Genomic DNA, 27,878 nt, shown 5'->3' on the forward strand with positions numbered 1-27,878 from the left:
AAAAGGGTCCCTTTAAAATGAAAATTAATTAATTTAAACAAATTAAAATAAGCGTGGAGGTAAAATTTAAAGTCCAACGATTTACGAGTTCCATCTCTTTAGTGTGGTACTGCCTGTACAAGGCCGGAATTAAGTGTATCATGAGCAATCAATCTCAATATACTAATAATAATAATGAATAACTTTGGCACTGACTGAACACTTTATTTTTAAGGTTTCTAAAACAAAAAAGTTACTATGCTCGTCTGTATAATCCCTAAAATCTCGAAAACTATAAAAGCTAGAATATTGAGTAGACTTTTGAGTTTCTTGCGCAGCACAAAATTATTTCAGCACGGTGCCACGTAGTGGTGTCATTTTTTCCTGAGCAAAAAAAACTGGATCAACCAAAAAAAAAGAGGAATCCTAGAAAAAAGTTTAAAAAAAAGTATGATTTTAATACAATTTTTAGTTGTTGGTTTTTCATTAACAAAAGCATATATTTAAATTTAACAGAAAACTAAATTTACTTATGTAGTTATTTTTACATTAATTAAATTATATTCAATAGTTCAATATTTTGTGTATCATCGCCCGGATAATTGTCTCTATGTTCTGTTGCAGCTAGGCTGCTGGGTGGTATTTGGTGGTAAAAACAGCACTTATTGTGTCTGCGTAGGCTATACCTAAAGTTAATAGTAAGTAATTATTTCATTTAAAAATGAAAAAATATATATGTACCTTATTCTTAAAATAGCATTTAATGTTTCAACGGTCATGCTATTTCGATGTTTTGTTTTAATCAAATTAACTTGACTAAAAACTCGCTCGACTTAGGCATTTTACCAAGGCAGCGAAAGCATTTGTAGCGAAACTAGTGCCAATTCATGAAACCGGCAGTTTCCGCCAGAATCACGGTATTTTAGAACTTCATTCCAACATTTTTCAGTATAATTGGTATTTTCCCATTGCACCAGCGTAATTTCATTATACTGCCGCTCAATTTTGTCAGTATTTGGTGTACCAAAATACTCTAGGATCGGAGTGATGCTGTTCTTTATTATTTTTAATGTCCTGTCGAAAGAAATGGCATCAATACGATTCAAAATATTAAAGTTTTACGGCAGCCTAAAAAATTTGACAAGTGGTGGCCAAGTTAGGTGTGAACTTTTAAGCGATGTTAACCGATAAGGGTAAATATCATTACCATACCGATAGAAATAAATTTTTAGCATTTTAACCGTTAGCCCACAATTAAAACAACTACAAAGTTGAGTAAGTGAAAATAAAATAAAGCTTCTCAAATTTGAAAAAAAACCACAATTCCCGCTGCCCGCTGTTTTCAAATTTTTCCCGTAATTAGACTTCAACAAAATCCAAATCCGACGGGAAAAAACGGAAATGACACCACTGGTGCCACGCTCACAATAGCCTATAAAAATTCCAGCACAACTTGCGCAGTCGGAGACTTTCGGTAAAGAAGGAGAAGTCCCAAAACAGCGAGAAGAACCATTAAGGAATTAAAAGATGCCTGGAAGTCGACATGCTTTGTAGTCCTGTAAGGAAAGATTACAGAAGAGGGAGTAGAGAGAGTAAAAAGGAGATGGTGACAAAAAAATGAAAATAGATGCACTGTAGCACAGTGTGCTTATATAGCATATGACGGGTAAAAGCATAAATGCGAAATAAATAAAGACAAAGATTTAAGTAAAAGGAAATTAATATAGCGTGTTGAAAAAAAATAATGCATTTAAATGCGTTGTGATAAGATACTGTAGCGCACAGTATGGTTGTCTAGCCTAAGGGGTCATAAGCCAAACCACTGGAAGCATGGCTGACGCAACTACTGAATGGCACAGTAATGCGGTCGGCTATAGCTTGCAAAAACCAGTTAAAAAAAAGAAGTGAGTAAGTTATTTGAGACAAGGCTGCCCGCAATCGAGGGTGGGTATTGCACAGTACCACATTCGGATGAAATGTATATGTAAGAACAAATTATAAAATAATACAAATTATTTCAGAATTGCCACCTTAACTAGTATTAGCATTTCATTAAGTACAATACTTTTCAAAATAATTACAGAAACGTTTCCATTCCACGGACACGATTCCTACACGCCATCAAAATGAGTACAATAGTAAGCGGCTAAGCATAAGCACAGTAGAAATTAAGAAGTATTAAGCCAAAGGGTTATGAGTAATCGAAACAGAAGAAAATTTTGTTATGACCAGAAGTACAAGAGCAATTACCAAGAACATTAACTATCGAAAGGGTAAATAGATACCAGTAATCAAATAATTATACAACTGCCGAGGACAAGATCAGGGAAAGTGGGAAACCAAGCGTTTGAGGAGATAGATGAGGAAGATGTTGACTTAGATTTTTGGAAGAATTAGGGCAAGGAAGACAACAAACCATGACGGCCCCGACCCTGTTGGAGTCTATTAACTTTGGAGCTTATAGAAATGTTTCCGGAGTATAAAGGAGCACAAGATAATCTAACAGGGTTTATGGCAACGGTTGAAGAGGAGAGAACAGCAATAGGGAAAATACCGCTTAGGGCGATTATGAGCAAAATAGTGGTTCCAGCAGGGTCTTGGAGATGGAGGAAGAAGCGTTAAATTGGGATTCAACTTAAACAGCTTTAATTTCCCTTAAACCTTATTATAGAATTGACACATATTATGCGAAATAAAGCTCGATACGTCATATACGGAGGTACTACTGTGGGCAAAAGGTAAGATAAATTTGTTTATAAAATGAATTCCGTCGTCGATTCCGCTTTTATCTCTTCAATCGAATCGAAGTGCGTTCCCCGGAGTGGTCTTTCGATTTTTGGGAATAGACTGAAGTGACACGGAGCCAAATCAGGAGAATACGGTGGTTGCGGAACGATATGCGTCGAATTCTTGGCGAAATGGTCATGAAGAACGAGTGCAGTGTGCGACGGTGCATTATCGTGATGCAAAAACCAAGAGTGGTTGGCCCATAATTCTGGTCTTTTTCGACGAATTGCTTCACGCACACGACGCATAACGCTCAAATAATAACAGTTTGGCCAGAAGGAAGGAATTCATAGTGCACCACACCACGAAAATTGAAAAAAACTGTCATCATAACCTTGATTTTTGAACGTCTTTGACGTGCTCTTTTCGGTCTGGTCTCGCCTTGTCTGTTGTTTCAGGATCGTAAGCATAAATCCAAGTCTCATCACCCGAGATTATGCATTTGAGCTTGTCCTGTTACTCAAATGAATTCTTCGACTCCAATTTGTAACATGTGTTCCGCAAAGACATAGATAGCTCGAAAACCCACTGTGCTAGGGGTTGGTGTAATTGTTGCTGTCATACATACCACCGAATGGTTCATATAAATTTTACAAGGCTCATCTGGAAAACATTACCGACATCTAAAATAATCGTCCGGACCATCTACATATCTGCGTAATTGGAGACTTTAATCTATCATCCCTCGTTTGGTCTCAGGATCCGGAGCATAACTCTTCACTGCCAAGCAACATACATCAACCACACGAGAGGTATGGGCTTAATACAAGTGAATAATATATACAATAACTTACATAAAATTATAGACTAAGTATTCGTTAACGCTGATATTTTCTTTCCTTTAGTCATCTATAAGCAATTGCGATATCCATCATAGGTCATTGCTACTAGGAATAAACTTATACAGTTTTGGGCCTATTTTCAACCAGCCTTTGTGTCATCAGAAATGAGATCTCTGCCATTAACTGGGAGTCAGATTTATCGCAAGTCAGTTTGGAGTCGTGTTATGACACTTTTTTAGTTGTTATTTTAAACATCATTAAGAACAATGCCCGGTGAATGGTCCAAAATTCATTTTAGTTGCCTTAGTATACGAAAGGTTTAAAAAAGCTTAAAAGTCTTCGATGCAATTTCTATAATAGGTTTTTACTTAAACATGATCATAGTAATTTGGCGAAAATTTGAACTTCTAAATAATTTTCATTTCAATAAGCATATAGCGAATGTTGAGAACGGGCTAAAATATAATCTCAACTCTTTCATGGTGATTCATCAACTCGAAGAAGAACGCTTCTTCGGTCCCATCAGCTATGTTCCTAGGGAATTTATCCAAGGGGTCTTATTTAAACCTTAAATGCAATCCCTCCCCTATTGAATTTAGTAAGTTTAACAGTGCTAGAAGAGAATTTTCGTATAGTTGTGGAAGACGTTAATGATTCTGTGACTGTGATGGAATTGCGGCCTATATTCCGGATCATTGTATAGATTCAAACATTTAGATACCACTAAAAATTCTCGTTGATAAATACCAAATAAACCCCACAAAGTGCCCTACTGGAAAATCTGGGCCGCTTGGGCTTAGATTCGACATTACTAAACTGGATAAAATCATTTTTACACCATCAACTTTATAGAGTTAATATAACAACTTCTGGCCTTCCTCAGGCCATAATTTTGATTAATGATGTGTCTATCTTGTGTGTGTCTACTGTACGCTCTTACAGTATATCCATATACAAGAATTCTATGTAGTGAATGAATTCCCATTTGGCATGCTCTCCTATGACATGCTCTTCTATGACTATCCCGCAGTTTAGACAATGTGACTACATAATGAAAGTATACTTCACGAAATAAAGTTTAACTAATATAAATGCATTAATATTACTAAAGGCATAAAGAGTTGCATAAACCCAGCTTTCCATAAGAAGCTGAACATATTGAATTTAAATTCATCTCGACGAAGCCGTTAACTGCAGCAAGATTTCTAAATATATATGCATTTTTTATAGATGCATATTTATTCATATACATGTAGTCAAATGGGTAAATTTGGTGAACTTCAAATCGTAGGGAAAATTAATCTAATCAATAGGGCCAAAGAAGAGGTATACCAACAGCCCCATTTGCCCCTTCGCATTTGCAATAATATTATAGAGTTTTTATATCTATATATTTATATCAGGATCACTAGCCGAATCAAACTAACAATGTCCGTCTGTCTGCTCGTATGTATAATCCATAAGATCTCGAAAACTTTAAAAGCTAGAATGTTGAGATTTAACTGTAAGCGCCAAGTGTTTTTTCCAATACAGTGATTGATTTTTTCCACACTTTCTGAAGACGTTCGAATAGGAAAACTGATGAAATTTATTTTGCTGTAAAACAATCACTCAAAATCTGGGTGCGTTCGCCAAGCTTTCAGCTTCCCTAAACATTTCCATAATATTTGCTATTTCTGGCCTAGTTCCATTTATTTTAAAAATAAAAAACTGCTCAACAAATAAAAGGGTCCCTTTAAAATGAAAATTAATTAATTTAAACAAATTAAAATAAGCGTGGAGGTAAAATTTAAAGTCCAACGATTTACGAGTTCCATCTCTTTAGTGTGGTACTGCCTGTACAAGGCCGGAATTAAGTGTATCATGAGCAATCAATCTCAATATACTAATAATAATAATGAATAACTTTGGCACTGACTGAACACTTTATTTTTAAGGTTTCTAAAACAAAAAAGTTACTATGCTCGTCTGTATAATCCCTAAAATCTCGAAAACTATAAAAGCTAGAATATTGAGTAGACTTTTGAGTTTCTTGCGCAGCACAAAATTATTTCAGCACGGTGCCATTTTTTGGTGGTGTCATTTTTTCCTGAGCAAAAAAAACTGGATCAACCAAACAAAAAGAGGAATCCTAGAAAAAAGTTTAAAAAAAAGTATGATTTTAATACAATTTTTAGTTGTTGGTTTTTCATTAACAAAAGCATATATTTAAATTTAACAGAAAACTAAATTTACTTATGTAGTTATTTTTACATTAATTAAATTATATTCAATAGTTCAATATTTTGTGTATCATCGCCCGGATAATTGTCTCTATGTTCTGTTGCAGCTAGGCTGCTGGGTGGTATTTGGTGGTAAAAACAGCACTTATTGTGTCTGCGTAGGCTATACCTAAAGTTAATAGTAAGTAATTATTTCATTTAAAAATGAAAAAATATATATGTACCTTATTCTTAAAATAGCATTTAATGTTTCAACGGTCATGCTATTTCGATGTTTTGTTTTAATCAAATTAACTTGACTAAAAACTCGCTCGACTTAGGCATTTGACCAAGGCAGCGAAAGCATTTGTAGCGAAACTAGTGCCAATTCATGAAACCGGCAGTTTCCGCCAGAATCACGGTATTTTAGAACTTCATTCCAACATTTTTCAGTATAATTGGTATTTTCCCATTGCACCAGCGTAATTTCATTATACTGCCGCTCAATTTTGTCAGTATTTGGTGTACCAAAATACTCTAGGATCGGAGTGATGCTGTTCTTTATTATTTTTAATGTCCTGTCGAAAGAAATGGCATCAATACGATTCAAAATATTAAAGTTTTACGGCAGCCTAAAAAATTTGACAAGTGGTGGCCAAGTTAGGTGTGAACTTTTAAGCGATGTTAACCGATAAGGGTAAATATCAATACCATACCGATAGAAATAAATTTTTAGCATTTTAACCGTTAGCCCACAATTAAAACAACTACAAAGTTGAGTAAGTGAAAATAAAATAAAGCTTCTCAAATTTGAAAAAAAAAAACCACAATTCCCGCTGCCCGCTGTTTTCAAATTTTTCCCGTAATTAGACTTCAACAAAATCCAAATCCGACGGGAAAAAACGGAAATGACACCACTGGTGCCACGCTCACAATAGCCTATAAAAATTCCAGCACAACTTGCGCAGTCGGAGACTTTCGGTAAAGAAGGAGAAGTCCCAAAACAGCGAGAAGAACCATTAAGGAATTAAAAGATGCCTGGAAGTCGACATGCTTTGTAGTCCTGTAAGGAAAGATTACAGAAGAGGGAGTAGAGAGAGTAAAAAGGAGATGGTGACAAAAAAATGAAAATAGATGCACTGTAGCACAGTGTGCTTATATAGCATATGACGGGTAAAAGCATAAATGCGAAATAAATAAAGACAAAGATTTAAGTAAAAGGAAATTAATATAGCGTGTTGAAAAAAAATAATGCATTTAAATGCGTTGTGATAAGATACTGTAGCGCACAGTATGGTTGTCTAGCCTAAGGGGTCATAAGCCAAACCACTGGAAGCATGGCTGACGCAACTACTGAATGGCACAGTAATGCGGTCGGCTATAGCTTGCAAAAACCAGTTAAAAAAAAGAAGTGAGTAAGTTATTTGAGACAAGGCTGCCCGCAATCGAGGGTGGGTATTGCACAGTACCACATTCGGATGAAATGTATATGTAAGAACAAATTATAAAATAATACAAATTATTTCAGAATTGCCACCTTAACTAGTATTAGCATTTCATTAAGTACAATACTTTTCAAAATAATTACAGAAACGTTTCCATTCCACGGACACGATTCCTACACGCCATCAAAATGAGTACAATAGTAAGCGGCTAAGCATAAGCACAGTAGAAATTAAGAAGTATTAAGCCAAAGGGTTATGAGTAATCGAAACAGAAGAAAATTTTGTTATGACCAGAAGTACAAGAGCAATTACCAAGAACATTAACTATCGAAAGGGTAAATAGATACCAGTAATCAAATAATTATACAACTGCCGAGGACAAGATCAGGGAAAGTGGGAAACCAAGCGTTTGAGGAGATAGATGAGGAAGATGTTGACTTAGATTTTTGGAAGAATTAGGGCAAGGAAGACAACAAACCATGACGGCCCCGACCCTGTTGGAGTCTATTAACTTTGGAGCTTATAGAAATGTTTCCGGAGTATAAAGGAGCACAAGATAATCTAACAGGGTTTATGGCAACGGTTGAGCATGTGTTGACGTTGATAACAGGAGAAGAGAGAACAGCAATAGGGAAAATACCGCTTAGGGCGATTATGAGCAAAATAGTGGTTCCAGCAGGGTCTTGGAGATGGAGGAAGAAGCGTTAAATTGGGATTCAACTTAAACAGCTTTAATTTCCCTTAAACCTTATTATAGAATTGACACATATTATGCGAAATAAAGCTCGATACGTCATATACGGAGGTACTACTGTGGGCAAAAGGTAAGATAAATTTGTTTATAAAATGAATTCCGTCGTCGATTCCGCTTTTATCTCTTCAATCGAATCGAAGTGCGTTCCCCGGAGTGGTCTTTCGATTTTTGGGAATAGACTGAAGTGACACGGAGCCAAATCAGGAGAATACGGTGGTTGCGGAACGATATGCGTCGAATTCTTGGCGAAATGGTCATGAAGAACGAGTGCAGTGTGCGACGGTGCATTATCGTGATGCAAAAACCAAGAGTGGTTGGCCCATAATTCTGGTCTTTTTCGACGAATTGCTTCACGCACACGACGCATAACGCTCAAATAATAACAGTTTGGCCAGAAGGAAGGAATTCATAGTGCACCACACCACGAAAATTGAAAAAAACTGTCATCATAACCTTGATTTTTGAACGTCTTTGACGTGCTCTTTTCGGTCTGGTCTCGCCTTGTCTGTTGTTTCAGGATCGTAAGCATAAATCCAAGTCTCATCACCCGAGATTATGCATTTGAGCTTGTCCTGTTACTCAAATGAATTCTTCGACTCCAATTTGTAACATGTGTTCCGCAAAGACATAGATAGCTCGAAAACCCACTGTGCTAGGGGTTGGTGTAATTGTTGCTGTCATACATACCACCGAATGGTTCATATAAATTTTACAAGGCTCATCTGGAAAACATTACCGACATCTAAAATAATCGTCCGGACCATCTACATATCTGCGTAATTGGAGACTTTAATCTATCATCCCTCGTTTGGTCTCAGGATCCGGAGCATAACTCTTCACTGCCAAGCAACATACATCAACCACACGAGAGGTATGGGCTTAATACAAGTGAATAATATATACAATAACTTACATAAAATTATAGACTAAGTATTCGTTAACGCTGATATTTTCTTTCCTTTAGTCATCTATAAGCAATTGCGATATCCATCATAGGTCATTGCTACTAGGAATAAACTTATACAGTTTTGGGCCTATTTTCAACCAGCCTTTGTGTCATCAGAAATGAGATCTCTGCCATTAACTGGGAGTCAGATTTATCGCAAGTCAGTTTGGAGTCGTGTTATGACACTTTTTTAGTTGTTATTTTAAACATCATTAAGAACAATGCCCGGTGAATGGTCCAAAATTCATTTTAGTTGCCTTAGTATACGAAAGGTTTAAAAAAGCTTAAAAGTCTTCGATGCAATTTCTATAATAGGTTTTTACTTAAACATGATCATAGTAATTTGGCGAAAATTTGAACTTCTAAATAATTTTCATTTCAATAAGCATATAGCGAATGTTGAGAACGGGCTAAAATATAATCTCAACTCTTTCATGGTGATTCATCAACTCGAAGAAGAACGCTTCTTCGGTCCCATCAGCTATGTTCCTAGGGAATTTATCCAAGGGGTCTTATTTAAACCTTAAATGCAATCCCTCCCCTATTGAATTTAGTAAGTTTAACAGTGCTAGAAGAGAATTTTCGTATAGTTGTGGAAGACGTTAATGATTCTGTGACTGTGATGGAATTGCGGCCTATATTCCGGATCATTGTATAGATTCAAACATTTAGATACCACTAAAAATTCTCGTTGATAAATACCAAATAAACCCCACAAAGTGCCCTACTGGAAAATCTGGGCCGCTTGGGCTTAGATTCGACATTACTAAACTGGATAAAATCATTTTTACACCATCAACTTTATAGAGTTAATATAACAACTTCTGGCCTTCCTCAGGCCATAATTTTGATTAATGATGTGTCTATCTTGTGTGTGTCTACTGTACGCTCTTACAGTATATCCATATACAAGAATTCTATGTAGTGAATGAATTCCCATTTGGCATGCTCTCCTATGACATGCTCTTCTATGACTATCCCGCAGTTTAGACAATGTGACTACATAATGAAAGTATACTTCACGAAATAAAGTTTAACTAATATAAATGCATTAATATTACTAAAGGCATAAAGAGTTGCATAAACCCAGCTTTCCATAAGAAGCTGAACATATTGAATTTAAATTCATCTCGACGAAGCCGTTAACTGCAGCAAGATTTCTAAATATATATGCATTTTTTATAGATGCATATTTATTCATATACATGTAGTCAAATGGGTAAATTTGGTGAACTTCAAATCGTAGGGAAAATTAATCTAATCAATAGGGCCAAAGAAGAGGTATACCAACAGCCCCATTTGCCCCTTCGCATTTGCAATAATATTATAGAGTTTTTATATCTATATATTTATATCAGGATCACTAGCCGAATCAAACTAACAATGTCCGTCTGTCTGCTCGTATGTATAATCCATAAGATCTCGAAAACTTTAAAAGCTAGAATGTTGAGATTTAACTGTAAGCGCCAAGTGTTTTTTCCAATACAGTGATTGATTTTTTCCACACTTTCTGAAGACGTTCGAATAGGAAAACTGATGAAATTTATTTTGCTGTAAAACAATCACTCAAAATCTGGGTGCGTTCGCCAAGCTTTCAGCTTCCCTAAACATTTCCATAATATTTGCTATTTCTGGCCTAGTTCCATTTATTAAAAAAAAAAAAACTGCTCAACAAATAAAAGGGTCTTTTTAAAATGAAAATTAATTAATTTAAACAAATTAAAATAAGCGTGGAGGTAAAATTTAAAGTCCAACGATTTACGAGTTCCATCTCTTTAGTGTGGTACTGCCTGTACAAGGCCGGAATTAAGTGTATCATGAGCAATCAATCTCAATATACTAATAATAATAATGAATAACTTTGGCACTGACTGAACACTTTATTTTTAAGGTTTCTAAAACAAAAAAGTTACTATGCTCGTCTGTATAATCCCTAAAATCTCGAAAACTATAAAAGCTAGAATATTGAGTAGACTTTTGAGTTTCTTGCGCAGCACAAAATTATTTCAGCACGGTGCCATTTTTTGGTGGTGTCATTTTTTCCTGAGCAAAAAAAACTGGATCAACCAAAAAAAAAGAGGAATCCTAGAAAAAAGTTTAAAAAAAAGTATGATTTTAATACAATTTTTAGTTGTTGGTTTTTCATTAACAAAAGCATATATTTAAATTTAACAGAAAACTAAATTTACTTATGTAGTTATTTTTACATTAATTAAATTATATTCAATAGTTCAATATTTTGTGTATCATCGCCCGGATAATTGTCTCTATGTTCTGTTGCAGCTAGGCTGCTGGGTGGTATTTGGTGGTAAAAACAGCACTTATTGTGTCTGCGTAGGCTATACCTAAAGTTAATAGTAAGTAATTATTTCATTTAAAAATGAAAAAATATATATGTACCTTATTCTTAAAATAGCATTTAATGTTTCAACGGTCATGCTATTTCGATGTTTTGTTTTAATCAAATTAACTTGACTAAAAACTCGCTCGACTTAGGCATTTGACCAAGGCAGCGAAAGCATTTGTAGCGAAACTAGTGCCAATTCATGAAACCGTCAGTTTCCGCCAGAATCACGGTATTTTAGAACTTCATTCCAACATTTTTCAGTATAATTGGTATTTTCCCATTGCACCAGCGTAATTTCATTATACTGCCGCTCAATTTTGTCAGTATTTGGTGTACCAAAATACTCTAGGATCGGAGTGATGCTGTTCTTTATTATTTTTAATGTCCTGTCGAAAGAAATGGCATCAATACGATTCAAAATATTAAAGTTTTACGGCAGCCTAAAAAATTTGACAAGTGGTGGCCAAGTTAGGTGTGAACTTTTAAGCGATGTTAACCGATAAGGGTAAATATCATTACCATACCGATAGAAATAAATTTTTAGCATTTTAACCGTTAGCCCACAATTAAACAAACTACAAAGTTGAGTAAGTGAAAATAAAATAAAGCTTCTCAAATTTGAAAAAAAAACCACAATTCCCGCTGCCCGCTGTTTTCAAATTTTTCCCGTAATTAGACTTCAACAAAATCCAAATCCGACGGGAAAAAACGGAAATGACACCACTGGTGCCACGCTCACAATAGCCTATAAAAATTCCAGCACAACTTGCGCAGTCGGAGACTTTCGGTAAAGAAGGAGAAGTCCCAAAACAGCGAGAAGAACCATTAAGGAATTAAAAGATGCCTGGAAGTCGACATGCTTTGTAGTCCTGTAAGGAAAGATTACAGAAGAGGGAGTAGAGAGAGTAAAAAGGAGATGGTGACAAAAAAATGAAAATAGATGCACTGTAGCACAGTGTGCTTATATAGCATATGACGGGTAAAAGCATAAATGCGAAATAAATAAAGACAAAGATTTAAGTAAAAGGAAATTAATATAGCGTGTTGAAAAAAAATAATGCATTTAAATGCGTTGTGATAAGATACTGTAGCGCACAGTATGGTTGTCTAGCCTAAGGGGTCATAAGCCAAACCACTGGAAGCATGGCTGACGCAACTACTGAATGGCACAGTAATGCGGTCGGCTATAGCTTGCAAAAACCAGTTAAAAAAAAGAAGTGAGTAAGTTATTTGAGACAAGGCTGCCCGCAATCGAGGGTGGGTATTGCACAGTACCACATTCGGATGAAATGTATATGTAAGAACAAATTATAAAATAATACAAATTATTTCAGAATTGCCACCTTAACTAGTATTAGCATTTCATTAAGTACAATACTTTTCAAAATAATTACAGAAACGTTTCCATTCCACGGACACGATTCCTACACGCCATCAAAATGAGTACAATAGTAAGCGGCTAAGCATAAGCACAGTAGAAATTAAGAAGTATTAAGCCAAAGGGTTATGAGTAATCGAAACAGAAGAAAATTTTGTTATGACCAGAAGTACAAGAGCAATTACCAAGAACATTAACTATCGAAAGGGTAAATAGATACCAGTAATCAAATAATTATACAACTGCCGAGGACAAGATCAGGGAAAGTGGGAAACCAAGCGTTTGAGGAGATAGATGAGGAAGATGTTGACTTAGATTTTTGGAAGAATTAGGGCAAGGAAGACAACAAACCATGACGGCCCCGACCCTGTTGGAGTCTATTAACTTTGGAGCTTATAGAAATGTTTCCGGAGTATAAAGGAGCACAAGATAATCTAACAGGGTTTATGGCAACGGTTGAGCATGTGTTGACGTTGATAACAGGAGAAGAGAGAACAGCAATAGGGAAAATACCGCTTAGGGCGATTATGAGCAAAATAGTGGTTCCAGCAGGGTCTTGGAGATGGAGGAAGAAGCGTTAAATTGGGATTCAACTTAAACAGCTTTAATTTCCCTTAAACCTTATTATAGAATTGACACATATTATGCGAAATAAAGCTCGATACGTCATATACGGAGGTACTACTGTGGGCAAAAGGTAAGATAAATTTGTTTATAAAATGAATTCCGTCGTCGATTCCGCTTTTATCTCTTCAATCGAATCGAAGTGCGTTCCCCGGAGTGGTCTTTCGAGTTTTGGGAATAGACAGAAGTGACACGGAGCCAAATCAGGAGAATACGGTGGTTGCGGAACGATATGCGTCGAATTCTTGGCGAAATGGTCATGAAGAACGAGTGCAGTGTGCGACGGTGCATTATCGTGATGCAAAAACCAAAAGTGGTTGGCCCATAATTCTGGTCTTTTTCGACGAATTGCTTCACGCACACGACGCATAACGCTCAAATAATAACAGTTTGGCCAGAAGGAAGGAATTCATAGTGCACCACACCACGAAAATTGAAAAAAACTGTCATCATAACCTTGATTTTTGAACGTCTTTGACGTGCTCTTTTCGGTCTGGTCTCGCCTTGTCTGTTGTTTCAGGATCGTAAGCATAAATCCAAGTCTCATCACCCGAGATTATGCATTTGAGCTTGTCCTGTTACTCAAATGAATTCTTCGACTCCAATTAGTAACATGTGTTCCGCAAAGACATAGATAGCTCGAAAACCCACTTTGCTAGGGGTTGGTGTAATTGTTGCTGTCATACATACCACCGAACGGTTCATATAAATTTTACAAGGCTCATCTGGAAAACATTACCGACATCTAAAATAATCGTCCGGACCATCTACATATCTGAGTAATTGGAGACTTTAATCTATCATCCCTCGTTTGGTCTCAGGATCCGGAGCATAACTCTTCACTGCCAAGCAACATACATCAACCACACGAGAGGTATGGGCTTAATACAAGTGAATAATATATACAATAACTTACATAAAATTATAGACTAAGTATTCGTTAACGCTGATATTTTCTTTCCTTTAGTCATCTATAAGCAATTGCGATATCCATCATAGGTCATTGCTACTAGGAATAAACTTATACAGTTTTGGGCCTATTTTCAACCAGCCTTTGTGTCATCAGAAATGAGATCTCTGCCATTAACTGGGAGTCAGATTTATCGCAAGTCAGTTTGGAGTCGTGTTATGACACTTTTTTAGTTGTTATTTTAAACATCATTAAGAACAATGCCCGGTGAATGGTCCAAAATTCATTTTAGTTGCCTTAGTATACGAAAGGTTTAAAAAAGCTTAAAAGTCTTCGATGCAATTTCTATAATAGGTTTTTACTTAAACATGATCATAGTAATTTGGCGAAAATTTGAACTTCTAAATAATTTTCATTTCAATAAGCATATAGCGAATGTTGAGAACGGGCTAAAATATAATCTCAACTCTTTCATGGTGATTCATCAACTCGAAGAAGAACGCTTCTTCGGTCCCATCAGCTATGTTCCTAGGGAATTTATCCAAGGGGTCTTATTTAAACCTTAAATGCAATCCCTCCCCTATTGAATTTAGTAAGTTTAACAGTGCTAGAAGAGAATTTTCGTATAGTTGTGGAAGACGTTAATGATTCTGTGACTGTGATGGAATTGCGGCCTATATTCCGGATCATTGTATAGATTCAAACATTTAGATACCACTAAAAATTCTCGTTGATAAATACCAAATAAACCCCACAAAGTGCCCTACTGGAAAATCTGGGCCGCTTGGGCTTAGATTCGACATTACTAAACTGGATAAAATCATTTTTACACCATCAACTTTATAGAGTTAATATAACAACTTCTGGCCTTCCTCAGGCCATAATTTTGATTAATGATGTGTCTATCTTGTGTGTGTCTACTGTACGCTCTTACAGTATATCCATATACAAGAATTCTATGTAGTGAATGAATTCCCATTTGGCATGCTCTCCTATGACATGCTCTTCTATGACTATCCCGCAGTTTAGACAATGTGACTACATAATGAAAGTATACTTCACGAAATAAAGTTTAACTAATATAAATGCATTAATATTACTAAAGGCATAAAGAGTTGCATAAACCCAGCTTTCCATAAGAAGCTGAACATATTGAATTTAAATTCATCTCGACGAAGCCGTTAACTGCAGCAAGATTTCTAAATATATATGCATTTTTTATAGATGCATATTTATTCATATACATGTAGTCAAATGGGTAAATTTGGTGAACTTCAAATCGTAGGGAAAATTAATCTAATCAATAGGGCCAAAGAAGAGGTATACCAACAGCCCCATTTGCCCCTTCGCATTTGCAATAATATTATAGAGTTTTTATATCTATATATTTATATCAGGATCACTAGCCGAATCAAACTAACAATGTCCGTCTGTCTGCTCGTATGTATAATCCATAAGATCTCGAAAACTTTAAAAGCTAGAATGTTGAGATTTAACTGTAAGCGCCAAGTGTTTTTTCCAATACAGTGATTGATTTTTTCCACACTTTCTGAAGACGTTCGAATAGGAAAACTGATGAAATTTATTTTGCTGTAAAACAATCACTCAAAATCTGGGTGCGTTCGCCAAGCTTTCAGCTTCCCTAAACATTTCCATAATATTTGCTATTTCTGGCCTAGTTCCATTTATTTTAAAAATAAAAAATTGCTCAACAAATAAAAGGGTCCCTTTAAAATGAAAATTAATTAATTTAAACAAATTAAAATAAGCGTGGAGGTAAAATTTAAAGTCCAACGATTTACGAGTTCCATCTCTTTAGTGTGGTACTGCCTGTACAAGGCCGGAATTAAGTGTATCATGAGCAATCAATCTCAATATACTAATAATAATAATGAATAACTTTGGCACTGACTGAACACTTTATTTTTAAGGTTTCTAAAACAAAAAAGTTACTATGCTCGTCTGTATAATCCCTAAAATCTCGAAAACTATAAAAGCTAGAATATTGAGTAGACTTTTGAGTTTCTTGCGCAGCACAAAATTATTTCAGCACGGTGCCATTTTTTGGTGGTGTCATTTTTTCCTGAGCAAAAAAAACTGGATCAACCAAAAAAAAAGAGGAATCCTAGAAAAAAGTTTAAAAAAAAGTATGATTTTAATACAATTTTTAGTTGTTGGTTTTTCATTAACAAAAGCATATATTTAAATTTAACAGAAAACTAAATTTACTTATGTAGTTATTTTTACATTAATTAAATTATATTCAATAGTTCAATATTTTGTGTATCATCGCCCGGATAATTGTCTCTATGTTCTGTTGCAGCTAGGCTGCTGGGTGGTATTTGGTGGTAAAAACAGCACTTATTGTGTCTGCGTAGGCTATACCTAAAGTTAATAGTAAGTAATTATTTCATTTAAAAATGAAAAAATATATATGTACCTTATTCTTAAAATAGCATTTAATGTTTCAACGGTCATGCTATTTCGATGTTTTGTTTTAATCAAATTAACTTGACTAAAAACTCGCTCGACTTAGGCATTTGACCAAGGCAGCGAAAGCATTTGTAGCGAAACTAGTGCCAATTCATGAAACCGGCAGTTTCCGCCAGAATCACGGTATTTTAGAACTTCATTCCAACATTTTTCAGTATAATTGGTATTTTCCCATTGCACCAGCGTAATTTCATTATACTGCCGCTCAATTTTGTCAGTATTTGGTGTACCAAAATACTCTAGGATCGGAGTGATGCTGTTCTTTATTATTTTTAATGTCCTGTCGAAAGAAATGGCATCAATACGATTCAAAATATTAAAGTTTTACGGCAGCCTAAAAAATTTGACAAGTGGTGGCCAAGTTAGGTGTGAACTTTTAAGCGATGTTAACCGATAAGGGTAAATATCATTACCATACCGATAGAAATAAATTTTTAGCATTTTAACCGTTAGCCCACAATTAAACAAACTACAAAGTTGAGTAAGTGAAAATAAAATAAAGCTTCTCAAATTTGAAAAAAAAAACCACAATTCCCGCTGCCCGCTGTTTTCAAATTTTTCCCGTAATTAGACTTCAACAAAATCCAAATCCGACGGGAAAAAAACGGAAATGACACCACTGGTGCCACGCTCACAATAGCCTATAAAAATTCCAGCACAACTTGCGCAGTCGGAGACTTTCGGTAAAGAAGGAGAAGTCCCAAAACAGCGAGAAGAACCATTAAGGAATTAAAAGATGCCTGGAAGTCGACATGCTTTGTAGTCCTGTAAGGAAAGATTACAGAAGAGGGAGTAGAGAGAGTAAAAAGGAGATGGTGACAAAAAAATGAAAATAGATGCACTGTAGCACAGTGTGCTTATATAGCATATGACGGGTAAAAGCATAAATGCGAAATAAATAAATACAAAGATTTAAGTAAAAGGAAATTAATATAGCGTGTTGAAAAAAAATAATGCATTTAAATGCGTTGTGATAAGATACTGTAGCGCACAGTATGGTTGTCTAGCCTAAGGGGTCATAAGCCAAACCACTGGAAGCATGGCTGACGCAACTACTGAATGGCACAGTAATGCGGTCGGCTATAGCTTGCAAAAACCAGTTAAAAAAAAGAAGTGAGTAAGTTATTTGAGACAAGGCTGCCCGCAATCGAGGGTGGGTATTGCACAGTACCACATTCGGATGAAATGTATATGTAAGAACAAATTATAAAATAATACAAATTATTTCAGAATTGCCACCTTAACTAGTATTAGCATTTCATTAAGTACAATACTTTTCAAAATAATTACAGAAACGTTTCCATTCCACGGACACGATTCCTACACGCCATCAAAATGAGTACAATAGTAAGCGGCTAAGCATAAGCACAGTAGAAATTAAGAAGTATTAAGCCAAAGGGTTATGAGTAATCGAAACAGAAGAAAATTTTGTTATGACCAGAAGTACAAGAGCAATTACCAAGAACATTAACTATCGAAAGGGTAAATAGATACCAGTAATCAAATAATTATACAACTGCCGAGGACAAGATCAGGGAAAGTGGGAAACCAAGCGTTTGAGGAGATAGATGAGGAAGATGTTGACTTAGATTTTTGGAAGAATTAGGGCAAGGAAGACAACAAACCATGACGGCCCCGACCCTGTTGGAGTCTATTAACTTTGGAGCTTATAGAAATGTTTCCGGAGTATAAAGGAGCACAAGATAATCTAACAGGGTTTATGGCAACGGTTGAGCATGTGTTGACGTTGATAACAGGAGAAGAGAGAACAGCAATAGGGAAAATACCGCTTAGGGCGATTATGAGCAAAATAGTGGTTCCAGCAGGGTCTTGGAGATGGAGGAAGAAGCGTTAAATTGGGATTCAACTTAAACAGCTTTAATTTCCCTTAAACCTTATTATAGAATTGACACATATTATGCGAAATAAAGCTCGATACGTCATATACGGAGGTACTACTGTGGGCAAAAGGTAAGATAAATTTGTTTATAAAATGAATTCCGTCGTCGATTCCGCTTTTATCTCTTCAATCGAATCGAAGTGCGTTCCCCGGAGTGGTCTTTCGAGTTTTGGGAATAGACAGAAGTGACACGGAGCCAAATCAGGAGAATACGGTGGTTGCGGAACGATATGCGTCGAATTCTTGGCGAAATGGTCATGAAGAACGAGTGCAGTGTGCGACGGTGCATTATCGCAAAAACCAAGAGTGGTTGGCCCATAATTCTGGTCTTTTTCGACGAATTGCTTCACGCACACGACGCATAACGCTCAAATAATAACAGTTTGGCCAGAAGGAAGGAATTCATAGTGCACCACACCACGAAAATTGAAAAAAACTGTCATCATAACCTTGATTTTTGAACGTCTTTGACGTGCTCTTTTCGGTCTGGTCTCGCCTTGTCTGTTGTTTCAGGATCGTAAGCATAAATCCAGGTCTCATCACCCGAGATTATGCATTTGAGCTTGTCCTGATAGTCAGAAAGCATTGTTTCACACACATCAACGCGAAGATTTTTTTCGGTACCAAACGAGCCTTGACTTTTCATAGGCCCAAATGGTCTTTCAAAGTGGTTTTCACAGATCCTTCTGATATTCCGATCATATCAGTAAGGGGTCTAACAGTCAACCCACGATTTTTGAGCACTAATTCCTTCACTTCATTGACGTGTCTGTTGACGTCGATGGCCGTCCAGAGCGCTCCAAGTCATCAACTCGTTCCTGACCCTCTTTGAAGTCTTTGTACCACATATAAATATTTTTCTGGGACATGGTAGAATCACCATAGGCCTTCCGCAACATCCTCAGCCAGCAAAAATTTCATTCCGCAAACAAAATTTGATGGAATTTTTCTGCTCTATTAAATCAGCCATTGTATAAATCAACAATTGCACTCTTGATCGTTTGGTCAACACAAGCGTAAATATAGTACTTATACTGACATATACATGAAATTACCGGAAGATGTCAACAACAGTTCTGCCAACTCGAAAAAAAAAGAACTAGTACGCCATATTAAGCCCGCGAATTTTAAATTGAAAATTCACCTTACTTTTTGCGCTGAGTAAGGCTCTGGTAAGGAAACCACCCTTAAGAGACATATAATAAAGTGGCACGATAAAATGGTTTAAATGCATTTATATCAGCATTAAAAGGCGCTTTTCATATCAGGAATATGAACATAGCAAATATTTCAAAGGCGTATAAAATACCTATCAGGGAAAAGAACGTATACCCACCGGAGGATGAGGATCAGGTAATGGGAAGTCTAGAGCAGGCAGCAGAACAGATAAAAAAAAGCACCGGCAGGGACACAGAGAGAGGCGAATATGGACGAGACCCCAAATACGATGACTCAAAGAGGAACGGGCGTTTGTTCTCAATACCAGTGGGGTGGCAACGGACAGCCACCATTCGGATATCGGATATGAGTGCTTGGCCGGGCCTTGGACCAATCGAGGGCATCGAGATAGTCGAGTATTTCGGACCAAATCGATCACAAGAGGCTGACAACTTTATAATATCGAGTAGGCCAACGCAAATTTATCGTTTATACGACCTATAAAATCGAGACTGTTTCAAAAATTGGAAGCAGTAGAGGAAATAGATTTTTAAATTTCATCAACATTTTGACGCACCATTAGGAATGGAAGTTACTATGACATCTAGGGGCAGTTATAGACATAAATGACAGACAGCTGCGTACACCGCTATCTAGTCTAAAAATGCATTTGGAGAAGTACAGACCAACAGAAGTGTACCCTATAGAAGAGAGTTCAAAGAGAGTGGTTGTTATGCCTTAGATTAGTCAGCAGTAGTAGAAGTAGTTAAATCAAACAAAAAAAAAGTAGAGAAAAGTTTGTACTACCTAGACTTTCCAAATATTTTCCTCCAAAATTCCGGACAGAACTGTCAACCCTATGCACCCAATATAGTCAGGGGCGGATTAAGACAATTTGCCGCCCTAGGCAGTTTTGATTTTGCCGCCCTAGACTGCAGCCTAATTTTCACCTTTATATCATTGTCTTTTTACCTTGTGTTACACGATTGCATGAATTTCCACATTAGGAATATGGGTTCAATCAGAGAAACAGGTAGTGATGGTTCAGAATTCTTTTTTAATATCATCTTATTTGTCAGTTGTACATATTAACATAAGTATTTGTATATCTGTGCGTTTGTTCGTTTATTCGGTTTTTTATATCAGTGGTTTGTGCGTTTATTTGGTTTATGTGTTCTTACGTCGTGCTTTACGAATCGCAAAATCAGAAATGATTGCATCGCATTCTAACTCACGTAAAACTTCCGCTTCTATTGTCAACAGAGCCAAAGAATTCAAGCGATTTTGTCCAATAGTTGATCTAAAGTAATTTTTAACTCGTTTCAAACAAGAAAACGATCTCTCACCGCAGCAGTTTGTGATAGCCATGGAAAGGAAAATTCTGTAAGCAATGTCGACATTAGGAAAAACTTCGACAAGATCTTTACATCTGAAAAAGTTGAAAGTTTCAATAGGTGTGTGTGTTTTCAAACCCAGATCATATTCAGATATGCTTTGAAATGAATCACTTCATCATCCAAACAACTTTCCAAATCTTCATTGAATGCTTCTTGCAAAGCTTTTGCTTTTTCTCGGATTTCCACATTATTCATGTTTTTCAAATCAATCAATACAGAGAACTTATTGCAAACTTCTTCATATTTTTGGCACCTTTTTGGCGTAATTCAAATAATAAATTGTCAAAGATGACATTGTACGTGTTGACTCTGAAGTCAATTTTTTCAAGCAATGTTACCTCCTCTGTTCCTGTTTCATCTTCATAAATTTTCCGACGTTTAACCCTGCCTTGAAGTGTTTTGTATTCTTGGTTGACTGACAACTCGAATGCTTTTTTTTCAAAAAAGTCAAAATCATCACGTGCATCACTTTCAACTTTTATAAGACTTTGATACAATTGAACTACTTCATTCAGGTTGGTAAGCGTGGATTATAATTTTTTGCTCACAGCATTGAATTTGGAAAGTAAAAACTCCACAAAGATTGCATAAAAGCTGTTTCAAGCAATTCGAAACGAGTCCTAATACCTTTGGCTTTATTTCGTGTAACAGCTTTTTGTGAAAGATCGTTTTCTATGTAATACAAAGCTTGAAGTATTTAAGTATAATACTGATCGAGAGTGCGAACGGCATCGTTGCGAGCTGACCAACGTGTTAATGAAAGAGATTTCACAGTAATTTTCTGAGATTTCTTGCAGTAAGATTGGAGAATATCCCAACGACTCGTAGATGCTGAGAAAAAGTTATATAAACTTTGAAGATCTTTAAAAAAAGCAGCAGCTGTGGAACTACTTTCAACTGCGTGATTTCTAACTAAATTAAGCGAATGAGCTGCACAGGGAACATATTCAGCGTATTCGTTACGATTTTTGATCAATTGTTGCAATCCCGCTTAAATACCGGACATATTTCAGGCTGTGTCATACGACTGACCTCGACAATCTTTGATATCAATTTGTAAATCACCCAAAGTAGAAATTACAACATTTTCCATTTCGACAGCCTTGTGGCCCGCATTTTGTAGAAATTTCACGAAACGCTCTACTGGCATACCTTCTTTTTCACGTAACGCAGTAAAAGACACAGATATCCACATGTGAAATGTCAGGGGTGGAATCAACAATGATAGACTAATATTTCGCACATTTGACCCTTGAATGATTACATTTAATATCTTATCAGCTAATATTTGTTTTGGACAGAAAACTGGTACTACCGATGCCTTTATTTCCAAATTTCGAAATATGCTCTTTCAAAAATGGATCGAATTCGGCTATTAATTCTAAAAGCATCAAATTGTTTCCGTTGTGAAGACAACCAAACTTTTCTTCATGCCCTCTAAAAGGCAAGGCCACGTGAAGCTAAACTCTTAATGACAGCGACGACTCGTTTCAAAACATTTTTCCAGTAAACTACTTTTTTGTCATATTCAGCGAGCAGAGTTTGGTCGATTCGAAGAAAAGCACTCGCTCTATCTTTCAAAGTTTTCAAACAAGTTTGATGCTTTTCAGAATTTTCTTGTTGACTCATTCTTACGCCCGCATTTTTCCAATCACTGAATCCATCTTTGTCAGAGAAAGCAGATTCACCGCCAAAAAGAAGGCATGGAACACAATATACCGATCCTTTGCTTACAGAATATACTAACCAGACACGGGAAGTTTTTTCACCACTCACAAGTTTTCTTTCGAACGTAGATGAATTCAAAAACCGCGTTATATTATTGTTCACTCTTTTTGACTGCGAAAAATCCAGATGTTCATTTCTCTTATAATTATACTTAGCGATATGATCACGTAATTCGTCATTTATGAGCCATTCCGCAGGGTCATCACTGAATGAAAATTTCGACTTGTTATGAACGTCTGATGCTATCTCTTCTGTAGATTCTAAAAATTTTTTCAAATGCTTATGTTATGTACTTATTAATCTGCGCACAAATTTTTTTTTAACAAAAATACAGAAAATCTAGAAACCAGAAGTATAACCTTAAACCAATAATAATGAGAAAAGAATTAAAAAAAATAGTAAATTATAGAGGAACAAAAATTCATGGAATTCGAAACTTTAATTTACCTGCGAAATCTGTTGTTTCTTCAGAAATTTGGCTTTTTTCAGGAACGGTCAAACTACTCGAATTACCCGCATCACTTTGACTTCCGGTTTTTGCTATATCCTCGTCATCGATTTCGCCCGTCACTCATTTTTATTGAAAGTTAAAAAATAACTATTCTCTTTATCGATATATGGATTTTTCAATTCAAATTGATGAAAACTTAAAAGAAATTTTCACGATTGACACATTTTCTACATGTGATTCGGCGATATTGCACATCGGGAGCGTACCTTCGCGAATTGGCGCGAAGATGGCTGCCGCGAACGCGCGGGAAATTCAAACGCACTGTAATTTTCGGTTATAATGATTGTGTGTTTGAAGTATATTGAACAATATGTTAGAGTTGAAGACCTTAGAGTAAAAATTTTTTTTGTGTCTATTAAAAAGTAGTATTTTATGTAGTGTTAACAGTCGAAATTTGCCGCCCCTAAAAATTTGCCGCCCTAGGTAGCTGCCTATGTTGCCTACTCGGTGAATCCGACACTGCGTACGTTCAACATAAGTTCATTAATTAATTTAAATAATATTTTAAGATTTTTTTTTTAAGTTTAAAAAATATTGAAAAAACTTAATAAAACCGGTTAATTTAAATGATATAACCAAATATGATAAATATTGTTTTAAGTCAATTAAGTTTGCGCACCACTTGCAGCAAATCAGCTGCTTTCTTTAAAACGCTATTAAGCCACTAAGAGCGCCACTAGTTGGATCGGTAGGCTTGGTAGGACAAGAATGAAATGATAGGATTATTTATCTCTATTTATTTTCTTATCCAAAAACCAGTTCAGTCAAGCTGCAAAGCGAGATACCGGAAACTATAAGAGGTACAATTTTGGGCTTTGGTATTAAGGTGGTTATTGAGCTTCCTGCGCAGCGCAATGTTCTTTCAGTGAAAGTGCAAAAAAATGCTTAATTCGATTTAATCTACTATTAGATACCCCCTACTCAGCTAAAAGAAGTGCACAAGAAATTGAGTTTTTTGCTAGCTTCATCTAGCGCATACTTGCGGCACCTAGCGCCACAAAGCATAAAGTACCAACTGGTGGCGCCTCTAGCGGCCAGTGGCGTATTATTGAAAACAGCTGATTTGCTGATTGTGGTTTGCACGCTTAATTGACTTTGCAAAATACTAAATACATTTGGCTCTAACTTTTAAATGTATCGTCCGATTTCACTCATTTTATATTAATAATGAGAACACAATCTCATTTACGTAATAAAAAAAATGAAACGAACTTGCGCTGAGCAAGAATCTCAAGAATCTACATACCAACTTTCTAGGTTTAAAAGATTCCAAGATCTCAGCTTTCATACGGACATTGATCAAGAATATATAAATATATATAATTTGTGGGGTCGGAAACGCTTCCTTCTGCCTGTTACATACTTTCCGAATAACCTGGTATTTTTATTGTATTGACTATTTGTAAATTACTTATGTCAACGAAGCTGGTCAGAAAAACAAATTGTTAAGCAGCACTTCCGACATTCTGAAGGCCAAATACGAAAAATAAATTCAAAATAAGTAGAAACCCAATTTTTATTTCAGATTTGATGGCACACGACTCTAATTTAAGTAACTTCGGCGACACTTCCTGGGGTAATGCACAAGTGACTTCAAAGAGTATCTCCGAAGTGATACATTTTAGCCGTTGTATGTAGTAATATATATGTATGTCTTCTGATTTACCGGGTGGAGACCGGTATCAAGAAAAATATACTTACAGCCAAATACTCATGTTGTGTAATACTTTCAAGGTTTTATAAAAATGATTGTGTTAAACAGCTCCGAATTTTTTGAAGTACTTTGCTTAAAACATTAAACAAGGGACAATAACGTCGTAAATCAATGACTCCCCAGGCATTTTTATGTTAATCCTTGAAAGCAATTATTTACTAAGATCATATATGTAGTTCAATAAAACTAAGATTCAATGTATATTTGGAGTTTAAGACCTTAGTATTGGCAGCTTACTATTGATTCAGATGGCTAAATCACTTTAAGTCACTTTATGCCCAATCCCACTCAAGATGTCTTTTTTTAAGTGTATTTTCCGCCCAAAAGTTAGAGTCTAGTATTATCACATACTCATTCGTGATATCATAGAGAAATCCATTAGTTTTTGGCTTTCAATCGTTGATATGAATTTTCAGTTGATTTTTATGCTCTTAGAGTGCGGACCAATTTTGATTTTATAAACAGTTGTCAGCATATGAAAAGACTTGACTTGACTCTTTGAAGGGAAACAAATGTGGCCATATTTTGACGAACGCTTTCGAAGTTACTTTATGGTATGTATTTTATGGTTTCGGAAGTAAATCCTAGGCGTAGCTAACTTTTGACTGAAATAATAACCTTTGAAAGGGTATAATTCTATTTTTTGTAAAACCAGTATGTAGTTCTTGCAATTTTATCTTACTCAGATGGTTTTGTTCTCAGTTACAATGAGAAACTACTTACTGTAAAAGAATTCATCTATGTCCATAGCTAAGAGTTAGTTAGACTCCACTTGACCCAATGGTTTTTGTGATCGACTGAATAAATGATTGGTATACATAAGAAATTTACGTATAGTATTTGTCGACGATGGCAAAAAACAATAGAGATGGCGGAGTTATCGAAGACCATATTCTGATACATTACAACGTGATGATAGCCTATTCACATAGAACTCTTTTCGCCTAAGCGACCAAATTTTTCTCAAGCGCCTTTCCATAAGCCATAGGAGTGAGCAAGTGGCAAATACGCGGCTAACGCTTTTCGTCGGGTTTGTGTCTCACCGGGGTACTTAAATGAGCTACGAAAATACCAACAAAAAAAACAGATTTAGAGAGTGACTATGCATATATTTGGCTGTGTTCGTGCAAAAGCCGCATGGAAACACAAATTTTAAAATGAGAGGAAACACAAAAGCCAAAAAACATTTAAATCCATCAACACCAGCCATTCGACGGCTTATGTGGACGCGGTGGCTTATTTAGGGAGGTCCGACCGCTAAGGGACAGCTGGATGAGCAGTCATTGCACTGACACTAGGTGCCCTCCTGCAGTATCAGCGGTACAACTACGTTGCCATCCAGCGTCTCTTGGGTCCCATGTTAACAAATTAACATAAATAAGAGAGATTCCATTTTTAGATCATTGTGTACTAGCAAATACGTGTTTTTTTAAATGCTTAAATTTTTGCGGCCATGTTACATGGATTTGCGCTCTTTCAGCGGAAATGTGACCACATACGCAAATCGACTAAGCACATCCCAATTTGTAAGAGCTTAAATACATTTTTTCCGCTGCATAACCGCATTAAGCTGCTGTAAGAAAATTTTTTATTTAAAATTAAATAAATTATTTATTTTCGGATGAAAATAGTGAGTATTCTAGCGTACAAATTATATTTATTCGCAAGTCCTCTCATCGGTTACGATTTGCTTATGCCAATCCGCTGATTTTGCTTCAGCGATTCTCTATCTGAATACCCTGCATTAGCATTCAGCACTGAATGAACACCAAATCACTGAGCGCTTTCTCCGGAGGTTTGGATGGCTCTGCCTGCGAGATTGTTCCTAGAATTAGAAAAAAAATAGTTTTCAAAACAGAACGAGAAGAGAATAAATATGTAAGTTTTATTTTTTAAAACAAGAAATAAAATTTTTTGAATTTAGGGTAAAAATCCCATAAGTCTTTTAAAAATTAAACTTACAAATGATAGTTATTTTCAGCCCGTAATAAAAACTTACTAAGGCCCCGACAAAATTTGGGTAGGCCTTCAGCTTTATTGCTTTGCCCTCTCCAAATTATGTGTCTAAACAATTTGCTCCGAAATAACATTTCTTATTGTACGACTGAGCCTATCCTTTTTTAGCAGTTTTGTCATCACCTTAATCTAAAACAAGGAAGAATGCTAGTGCCTCGACTATCAGATAACCCGTTACTCAGCTTAAAGAAACAAAAGGGAAATTGGAAAAAATAAAAGCAGTAAAGGGATATTTTAGGCCGCCACCTACCGGCTATTTCAGTAGATGTTATGTGGGAGGCAGACAGATTTAAGCGTTTAAGCCGTTTTTGGGCGTTAGAGTGAGCGTGGCAAATTTTTTTAGGTCAGTCGATAGGTATTTATGAGACAGTTTTCAGTTTTGTTTCTATCATATATTATGTAGGCGCTAGAGATTTTCGCGGATTGTGGTCGTGGCACCCACTTGCGCTGCGCAGGAACCCCAGGAACCGGCATGCCAAGTCTGGCTGTTGTAGCTCTTATAGTTTCCGAGATCTTAGCCTTCATACGGACAGACGGACATGGCTTGATCGACACGGTTAGTGATCCTGATCAAGAGTATATATACTTTATGGGGTCGGAAACGATTCCTTCTGCCTGTTACATACTCTTTGACGAATCTAGTACACCGTTTTATGCTATGAGTAACGGGTATATATATATATCAAAATATTAAAAAAAACGAAAAGGAAAGCTATGGACGAAGCTTACATAGTCTTCCTTGCCAATAGGCAAATAAATATAATTTGGACGTAAAAACAGAAAATTATGTATTTTTCTTAAATATAAA

At 36.0% G+C, this 27,878-nt stretch overlaps 1 long non-coding RNA gene across 1 annotated transcript; it reads right to left on the minus strand.

Annotated features, from left to right (window-relative positions):
- Window positions 1-464: 464 nt before the first annotated feature.
- Window positions 465-25,895, minus strand: LOC127011656 (uncharacterized). Its single transcript, XR_007764848.1, has 3 exons — window positions 25,778-25,895; window positions 5,995-6,327; window positions 465-665 (listed from the first exon to the last, which is right to left on the minus strand). It is a non-coding gene; the product is annotated as an uncharacterized LOC127011656 (long non-coding RNA).
- Window positions 25,896-27,878: the final 1,983 nt, after the last annotated feature.

Source organism: Drosophila biarmipes, unplaced genomic scaffold (genome assembly GCF_025231255.1).
Source record: "Drosophila biarmipes strain raj3 unplaced genomic scaffold, RU_DBia_V1.1 ptg000004l, whole genome shotgun sequence".
In the NCBI taxonomy this organism is placed as follows: domain Eukaryota; kingdom Metazoa; phylum Arthropoda; class Insecta; order Diptera; family Drosophilidae; genus Drosophila; species Drosophila biarmipes.